This window comes from Lactuca saligna, chromosome 1, assembly GCF_052625555.1.
Source record: "Lactuca saligna cultivar CGN05327 chromosome 1, ASM5262555v1, whole genome shotgun sequence".
In the NCBI taxonomy this organism is placed as follows: Eukaryota; Viridiplantae; Streptophyta; class Magnoliopsida; order Asterales; family Asteraceae; genus Lactuca; species Lactuca saligna.
The window spans coordinates 95924834-95934566 of record NC_136417.1 but is presented as its reverse complement, the minus strand read 5'-3'; the positions used below and the strand labels follow the sequence as shown (position 1 = coordinate 95934566).

The window sequence follows — 9733 nt, the reverse complement described above, 5'->3', positions numbered from 1 at the left end:
AATCAAATTTTTAAAATTAATAGAATCTATTTTCGCTTAAAATATGCAATTTTCCTTTTTTAAATTTATATTAATTGACTAAAATACCCTGAGAATGAAATTAGATGGTATTTTTTTAATTATCTTTAATTTAATAATATGTATTATTCACTTTCCAAAAGTAAATAAAATGATTGGTCCACAATGATTTATACATTCATACAATACTTAGTTTGAATAGAATAACCTTAACCTATATATATATATATATATATATATATATATATATATATATATATATATATATATATATATATATATATATATATATATATATATATGAAAAAACTGCACAAAATGGTCCCTGTGGCTAGCTGAAAAGTGCCACTTTCACTACAAGTAAAATGTCATTTAATGGCACACAAAATGTGCCATTAAATATCTAAAAAAGTGTCACTAAAGGACTATCAGATAATCAGCGGCACAACTAAAAAGTGTCACTAGAAATGCTTCCACTAAAAATCCTTAACGACACATTTCAGTTTTGTCGCTGCAACTTTTTAGGCTTTTGTGGCATATTTTTATTTGTCATAGTAAACCAAAAGTATTTTGTGGGACATATTTTTTGCCACTAATTACTCATGTGATTCTATCGTTTTTGTCATTTTTAGTGGCACCTATCATTTGCCACAGTACAAGGAAATATTTTTATCACAGTCAGTGAAGTAAATATCCATATGAAATTCATGTTACTTACATATGTACACTTTTTTAGTTATAATAGAAGATATAAAAGCTAATTAAAACTGCGTCCATGGAAAATAATAAAAACTTCATTCAATAAAATGTTTAGTAAATGTCAAATAAGTATAAATGTGGAACAAAGTACACAACTAAACCTAAAAATAACTAACAAAAGTAATAATAATAATAATAATTAAAAAAAACTTGAAATTTAATTACAGTTGAACTTATTCTCTAAACTTCATGCTAATTTGAATCACCTCATGTTAGCTCTTTTTTAGAATCAATATTAGCAATTTCCTATCAAAAAATAAATAAAAACAATTCAAAATATAGTTAAATAAGGAATAATTTAGAATTAAGTAACTAAATATCAAACATAAATGAATTGTGTCTGATAACAAATGAAAAAAGAAAGAACATAAAAGTGATTACGATTTCTATATGGTGTCATATATTTCCCACCTTGTATATTCTACCATCTAAGTATTATTATCAAAACCTATAACGCTGAGCATCATTCCAAACTACAATTTAAACGAGAAATGAAACTTTTTGTCTTCTATGCCTAAATAAAAAATAAAAAATAAAAAATAAAAAAAATAAACCCTTACTTGATTGTGTCTATATAAGTAAAATGAATTACAGAATAATGATATTTTGGGGTTTAGTGTTTTTTACTTAATCTAGACGGAATGACTTAAATGATTAATCCAAAAAAAAAAATACCTAGCTTAATGTATTAAGACAGTAATATGTGTCCTTTTTTCCTCCCAGCTCCACTCATGTTGATAACTATATTAGAATGTAAGGATAAAATTGTCATTTACCTAGGGACATGTAACAAGCCTCGACTCCCTAGCAGTGTCAGTGCATGGTGGTGGTTTTGGAGGCTCAAATTCTTGTTGCTGAAGAATTATAGTTAACTGTAGATCAGAGAGCTGTCATATTAAAAAAAATTAATTTTTATTTTTCTTTGTGTTATAAAGTGGAAAATAATTTCAAAATAAAAGGGTAGAGACTAAAGAATTATGTAAAGCTCGTGTTCTGATGTGATGAATTGTTAATGCTTGCAAGATAGTCTTGAAATACAAAAATTATATTACAAATTAATAAAAATATATTATTTCTATTATATAAATAATTGACAATCTACATACAATTGTATTAGCCAATGCATTATGTGCATCCATGAGTGGCATTCCTACATTCAACATTGAAATCCTTATAATTACAAGTTATAAACACTAAATCTCCACTGACCTATAATACATGGAATCGAATGATTTATTAAAACGGAATAATAAATGTTTTTTATAATGTTTGAAGTAAACACAAGAGAACCTGAAGAAGAAGAAAACTACACCTCATTAAGCTTTCCCATACCAAATCAGGTTGACTAACATACCTTCAATCTGTAGCTAAAAGGTATAGGTCACTCTCAAACTACAAATAACTTCATCAGTTTATAAATCCACAAAATATTAACCTTTACAGAAGCAAAACAATTTACTTTTATTTTAAATCAACCTTAGTTTTGAAGTTATTATTCCGAAAAAAACAAAAAAAAAAGTTCACGTTCTTTTCGAACTTCTTGGAATGAAATAACCTAAAACCATAAAAAAAACATTCTATTATCTACAACAAAAACATAAAGTATGCATCCGTTAATACACAATATATAGTCAACCGACTAGCACTATTCTTCAGAAAATTCATGATCAATTCCCCTTATTGAAATAAAAAAGAAGAAAAAAGAAACTAAATAAAGTGATAAACTCTTACCATGTTTTGGATTAATATCATCTCTTGCCTTGTCCACTTATGAAACCACCTCACCTTCAAGCATAAGCTCTCCGCTCTCCATTTCATAATTTGCAATAATTGTTTTCTGTATTTGTACTTCCATCGGAATCACTGATTCCTGCTTTTTCTGGATCTGAATCATTGTTATACAGAATTGATTGGCAAGTCCCAACATGTTTAAACTTCCAATTACATTTTTCTTGATTGCCTATTGGAGATTACAAGGAGCCGTAAAATAACAAGATTAAGCAAGATTGAAAAATAATTCTTCATTCATTAATATGATTTGGGTCTTGATTAAAAGAAAGATATCTGGATAGGATTATGTTTTTATAAAATTAGAAGCTGGGACAAACAAGATGATATATTTGATCCACCTCAAACAACAATGGATTTATTACATGAAACCATTAGCACATATCTCATATCAATCCCTTCCAATTTATGGCAAAACAAAAACAACTATAAAATGTAAAAATAACATCATACTAATTAAATAACGATGTTTGGAAGATCCAATTTCTAATTCAGATGACCAAAAAGCTCTTAAAATTGGACTAAAAGACTAAGTTCCCAACTTTTCCTTCAACCGTGAGGTCAAATTAAAATGATACAACTTCCAATTAAATAGCCGATCAAAGAATTCAAATCAACATTATTAAATTTTTTACCAACTAGACAATGAATCTTCACAATTACACAAACCATATCAATGAAAGTTAAGTTGTAACGAACTTTGGAAGGATCATTCTCACTTAACAGTTTATAGATTTGAATCTAATCCATAACTAATAAACAAATTTTATTTAAAATTGGCTTATGAGCTTAAAATTGTGACGTTACCTGAGATTTATACAAAGAGACAAAGAATAATGTTGATTCCATAACAATAAGCAAGCTAAATAAGTCAATTTCAAACAGTAGACTTTAGGGCTTATATCTAGGCGTTCACGGTGGTTCTAGGGAAGAGTACGATCGTTTACACTAATTGCTTCTAATATCCCTTCCTAATCAAACAATTGAATCGAATAAGAGAGTTCTTGTAGAAAATTAAATATGTTTCCCGACTCAGCAACCAAAGACTCAAAGAGTAAAGGTAGAATTGATGGAATTGGGTTGTAGTTTGTCAATCGAAGACGAAAAACCGAAATCAACACAGTTTTCTAAGTACTTCCTCCATTTGTTTTTCTAGAATCTACATAATGTGATTTTGAAACAGATTAAACGAAATACAAATATGAAATACGAAGAGGCATACCTTGATCTCATAATTCGGATGATGGTGAAGCAGCTAGAATAGGGAGGCACAGTCGGAGCAAGGCGAGCAAGGCGGACAAGGGTGACAAAAATCACGTAGGGCTGCGATAGGTAAAGATCAGTGAGTGATATACATCGATTAGGTTTGTTTTTCCCCTTTCAAAATTTTGGACCTAAAGGCGTGTTCGAAAGGATGGCACGGAAATGGATCCTAAAATGATTAAAAATCTAGAATCTATTGTGGCATATTAAATATATATTGGCATAAAATGGATTTTTTTAAGTTACAATAAAATATTTAGTAGCATATAATAATTTCTATGATATAAACTTTGTAAGTTTTATAGGTAGTTTAAATTTTAGTTTCATTAATAAGTATGAATATTAGTGTCACAAAATATTAAGTATCATTAAATTTATTAATTTCTATAGTGTCACAAAATAGGTAGTTTAAATATGTCACTAAAAATCAAGATTCTAAAAAGTTCGTCATGGCACGCCATGACTCCAAGGCTTGCATGTGTCGTCAAGCTTTGCCAAAACGCCGCCTTGACCCATATATGTGTATAAAAATGAATAATAGTAGAAAATACATATAAAAATATGAATTATATACAAAATTGCCGCCTTAAGTCAGGCCTTAGAAACGGGCTTATTTAGTCATAGAAATCATTCATGGTAACTAAACCCGGATTTCTACACCAATACCACCCGTAGACAATCCGGAGTTGATTATTCGCACACAAAGAGGAAAAGGGATCGAGTCTGACACATCCACGTTTGGTGAAGAAAGAAATTCTGATCAAGGAGATAATATGGCCGACATCGCCGACATACCGATAAGAGATTACAAGAAGCACATAAGAGATGGTACCGGGCCGGGACTCGTGCAACCTGCAATTCCAGCTACTGCCAATTTTGAGTTGAAGGTTCACATTCTCGCACAACTAAAAGACATTCCATTCCATGGAAAGGAGCACGAAGATGCCTACAAGCATATTGAAGAAGTTATGGACATTGCTGACTATTTCCATATGCCAAATGTGCCTCGCGATACTGTCTTACTACGAATGTTACCAGTTACATTCAAAGGAGCCGCGAAGGAATGGTTGAAATCTTTACCCCCCGGATCCATTACAACATGGCAAAAGATGCGCGAGGAGTTCATTGACCAGTTTTGTCCACCTTCTAAGATTGCAAAATTGAAGAAAGCAATTGCTAACTTTGAGCAATTGCCAGGAGAATCACTCTATGAGGCGTGGGAAAGATATAAGGGGTTAATAAGAAATTGCCCTCAAAACAACCTAAACTTGCAACAAGAGGTTTCTATCTTTTATGATGGCGTAAACGTCACAACCAGACAATTACTAGACTCCCAAGGACCCCTCACGAAGAAAGCACCAGCTGTCATTAAAACATTGGTGGAAGAATTTTCCAAACATTCAAGAGAATACCATAATCCAAGGAACGATACAGCTAGAGGCATGGTTAACTCAGTTTCCGATGGCATGGCAGCAATGATGGCCAAACTAGAAAGTATGGATCGTAGGATGACAAAGATGGATCAATCCATCCATGTCATAAGGGTGGGTTGTGACAATTGTAGCGGTCCCCATCTTACTAAGGATTGCGATCTTGATGAGAACAGCAACCGGAAGGCACAAGTTTGTTATTCGAGTGGCGATAGGTTTGATGATGATTACAAAAGCCCAAGAAGGAATGACTCCCCTACGACGAGTACAAGAAGGCGAAGGAGGAAAAGTATAGAAAAAAAGCACGTGGGTTTTATCAAAAAGAAGAACTGGCGCAAGAGAAGAAGACGGATCTTGAAGCTATGTTAACTCGATTCGTTAGTGCTTCCGAGAAAAGGCATGACGAATCCGATGCAGCCATTAGAGATCAACAAAAGATGATGAAGGAGCACCAAACCATGATGATGGATCAACAAGCTCTGCTCCGGAATCAGCAAGCTTCAATCTTGAATATTGAAAAACAGCTTGGGCAACTTGCCAAGCAATTCAACGAAAGAACACCAGGCGGGCTTCCAAGTGACACGGAAAAAAATCCAAAGGGTGCACATATTAACATAGTGACAACAAGGAGTAGGAAGATAGTCACACCCCTCACTCCAATCCCAAGTACAGATCAAAAAGAGGCAAAAGAAAAAGATCCAGAAAATCCGAATTCGCCAACAGTAGACAAAACTCGTCGAGTTCCTGACAAAAACTCGACGAGTTCCGCAACTGATGAGCAAAATAATTCAAAAACTGAGCCATTTAAGCCACCATTACCATTCCCGGGCCGAGCTCGACAAGAGAAGCAGAATGAAGACTACCAGAAGTTCCTGGAGCACATAAAGGCCTTACAAATCAACATTCCGTTCATTGAAGCAGTCGCGCAAATGCCAAAGTATGCAAAGTTCCTAAAAGAACTTCTCACAAATAGAAAGAAAATGGAGGAAGCATCCAAGGTAGTCTTAAATGACAACTGTTCAGCCGCAATGTTAAACAAATTACCAAAGAAAAAAGGTGATCCGGGTAGCCTAACCATTCCTTGCCAATTCTGGAATTTAGCCACTAGCTATGCATTGGCCGATTCGGGGGTAAGTGTGAACCTCATGCCATACTCTTTCTTTAAAAAGTTAAACCTTCCGGAACCGAGACAAATCCGAATGGCAATCCACTTAGCAAACAAGACGGTGACATTCCCGAGAGGTATATGTGAAGATTTATTGGTAAAAGTCGATAAGTTTGTCTTTCCGGCAGATTTCATTGTGCTAGATATGGAGGAGGACCATCAAGTGCCAATAATCCTTGGAAGACGATTTTTGAATACCGCGGGTACCATAGTAGACATACGAGACTCAAGACTTACGCTTCGAGTGGGGGAAGACTCAGTTGTTTTTGGAATAGATCAAGCCATGAAGCATTCGAAGTGTAGTGATGATACTGCCTTTTCAGTAGATGTCTTGGAAGAATTATTAGAAGAACGGTAAGAAGACGAAGCAAGCGAACACATTTCGACTTCAAAAGATGATTTTGATGCTGAGAGAGATTTGAAAGAATTAGAAAGACTTCTTGAAGAATCAGAATACGAAGAACTGATAAAGTCAACAGAACAAAAAACTCGACGAGTTAATCACAATAACTCGACGAGTTTCTATGAAAAATCAGGATATGAGGAAACTTTTGTTCTAAACTTGTCGAGTTTAATTCTAGAACTCGACGTGTTTGGTGTTCAGAGCACACAATTGGAGCTAAAAATGTTACCAGAACACTTAGAATACGCATTTCTCGAAGAAGGTGAGTAGAAGCCTGTGATCATTGCATCAGACCTCACCCCAATTGAAAAAGATCAATTAGTTAAGGTTTTGAAGAAAAGAAAGAACGCCATTGCATGGAAAATCACCGACATAAAGGGGATTATCCCTTCTTATTGTTCTCATAAAGTAATTCTTGAAGAAGGAGCAATGTCAGTGGTGCAACATCAAAGGCGTTTGAACCCAAATAGGCAAGAGGTAGTTAAGAAGGAGTTGGTAAAGCTATTGGATGCGGGGATCATTTATTCAATTTCTGATAGTCCATGGGTAAGTCCCGTTCAAGTAGTTCCGAAGAAAGGAGGAATGACAGTCGTGGCAAACGAAAAGAACGAGCTTATTGCTACGCGAACGGTAACCGGTTGGCGAGTATGCATCGATTATCAAAAGCTAAACGATGCTACTTGCAAAGACCATTTCCCTTTACCCTTTATTGATCAAATGCTTGAAAGATTATCCGGTCATTGCTATTATTGTTTTTTAGATGGTTTTTCAGGTTATTTCCAAATATCAATCGATCCGAATGATCAAGAGAAAACCACCTTCACCTGCCCTAGTGGAACGTTTGCATACCGACGAATGCCTTTTGGGTTGTTCAATGCGCCTGCCACTTTTCAACGATGCATGACGGCAATATTTCACGATATGGTGGAGAAGTATATGGAAGTATTCATGGACGATTTTTCTGTGTTTGGTTCTTCTTTTGATAATTGTCTTACTAACCTTGACTTAATGCTTGCCAGGTGTGAAAAGACCAATTTAGTTTTGAATTGGGAAAAATGTCATTTCATGGTTAAAGAAGGCATTGTGTTAGGTCATAAAGTGTCCAAGGCGGGGATTGAGGTGGATCGAGGGAAAATTGACACCATTGCTAAACTACCACCACCAACCAATGTGAAGGGCGTTAGAAGTTTTTTGGGTCACGCAGGTTTTTACCGTCATTTTATAAAAGACTTTTCTAAAATAACTCGACCTTTAACTCAGTTACTTTTAAAAGATGCACCTTTTAATTTTTCAACAGAATGTTTAAATGCTTTTGAAATATTGAAAACAAAATTAACTAACGCCCCGATCATTATCGCCCCGAATTGGAATTTACCGTTTGAAATTATGTGTGATGGAAGTGATTTTGCCTTAGGTGTTGTGCTTGGTCAAAGAGTCGATAAACATTTTCAACCAATTTATTATGCTAGCAAGACCTTGAATCCGGCTAAAGAAAATTACACCACAACTGAAAAGGAATTATTGGTCGTGGTCTATGCTTTTAATAAATTCCGTCCTTATCTTATATTGTCCAAAACCACTGTTTTTACTGACCATTCCGCAATTAAAATTTTATTTTCTAAGCAGGACGCAAAACCAAGGTTGATCCGGTGGGTGTTATTACTTCAAGAATTTGACATTGAGATAAAGGACAAGAAAGGAATGGAAAATGTAGCGGCTGACCATCTCTCAAGATTAGAGAATCCAGAAAGGGATGCATCCGACCACAAGGGTATTGGGGATAGTTTTCCAGAAGAGTATTTGATGGTGATAATGGGAGAAGAACCATGGTATGCAGATATTGCGAACTTTTTAGCTGGGGACTTTCTTCCAAAAGGGCTAACTCATCAGCAGAAAAAGAAACTCATGTCAGAATTTAAATATTATTTCTGGGATGAGCCATATCTTTTTAGGAGTTGTGCAGATGGAATCATCAGAAGATGTGTGTTTGGAAAGGAGATCCACGACATTCTAGGGCATTGCCACAATGGGCGTGTAGAAGGACACCTTGGAGTTCAATACACTGTTAAGAAGGTGTTTGATGCAGGATTCTATTGGCCCACAATCTTTAAGGATGCTGCTACCTATGTGAGAGAGTGTGATGCGTGCCAGCGAACGGGAAATATTTCTACGAAGAATGAAATGCCTCAAAGAAGCATCCAAGTGTGTGAGGTTTTCGATGTGTGGGGTATAGATTTCATGGGGCCATTTCCATCATCAAAAGGGCACAAATACATACTTGTGGCAGTGGACTATGTATCAAAGTGGGCTGAAGCACGAGCGCTACCAACAAATGATGCAAGGGTGGTGGTGAAATTTTTAAAGAATTTATTCTCTAGGTTTGGAGTACCAAAGGCGTTGATAAGCGATAGAGGGACCCATTTTGCCAATGAACAACTAGCAAAGGTTTTGCAAAAATATGGTGTACGCCATAGATTTTCAACACCTTATCATCCGCAAATGAATGGCCAAACTGAAATAACGAATAGAGCCCTCAAAAGAATTTTGGAAAGGTCGGTAGGCAACCATAGGAAAGATTGGGCAAATAAGTTAGATGATGCATTGTGGGCATTTAGAACTGCATTCAAGGCACCTATTGGAACAACACCTTATAGATTGGTTTATGGAAAAAGTTGTCATCTACCAGTGGAATTGGAGCACAAAGCCTATTGGGCTTTGAAAACATGCAATTTTTCCCCCAATGAGTTGCATACCAATCGACTCTTGCAAATGAATGCCTTGGAGGAATTAAGGAACGAGTCTTACACTAACTCATTGATTTATAAGGATAAGACAAAGAAATGGCATGATGCGAGATTGAAAGGAAATAAGGAGTTTGAAGAAGGGCAAAAAGTACTTTTATATAAC

The 9733-nt window shown here is 35.1% G+C and overlaps 1 long non-coding RNA gene and 1 other non-coding gene across 4 annotated transcripts; both read right to left on the bottom strand.

The window, feature by feature from the left end:
• Nucleotides 1–796: 796 nt before the first annotated feature.
• Nucleotides 797–4007, bottom strand: LOC145041856 (uncharacterized). 3 transcript variants are annotated; one of them, XR_013680446.1, is made up of 5 exons: nt 3788–4007; nt 2509–2737; nt 1884–1927; nt 1554–1664; nt 797–1023 (listed from the first exon to the last, which is right to left on the bottom strand). It is a non-coding gene; the product is annotated as an uncharacterized LOC145041856 (long non-coding RNA). The 3 variants fall into 3 exon arrangements; XR_013680445.1 differs by lacking the exon at nt 1884–1927; XR_013680448.1 differs by lacking the exon at nt 1884–1927 and having other exon boundaries at nt 1554–1649.
• Nucleotides 4008–4985: 978 nt separating this feature from the next.
• Nucleotides 4986–5092, bottom strand: LOC145028014 (small nucleolar RNA R71). The gene has a single exon (XR_013675772.1). It is a non-coding gene; the product is annotated as a small nucleolar RNA R71 (small nucleolar RNA).
• Nucleotides 5093–9733: the final 4641 nt, after the last annotated feature.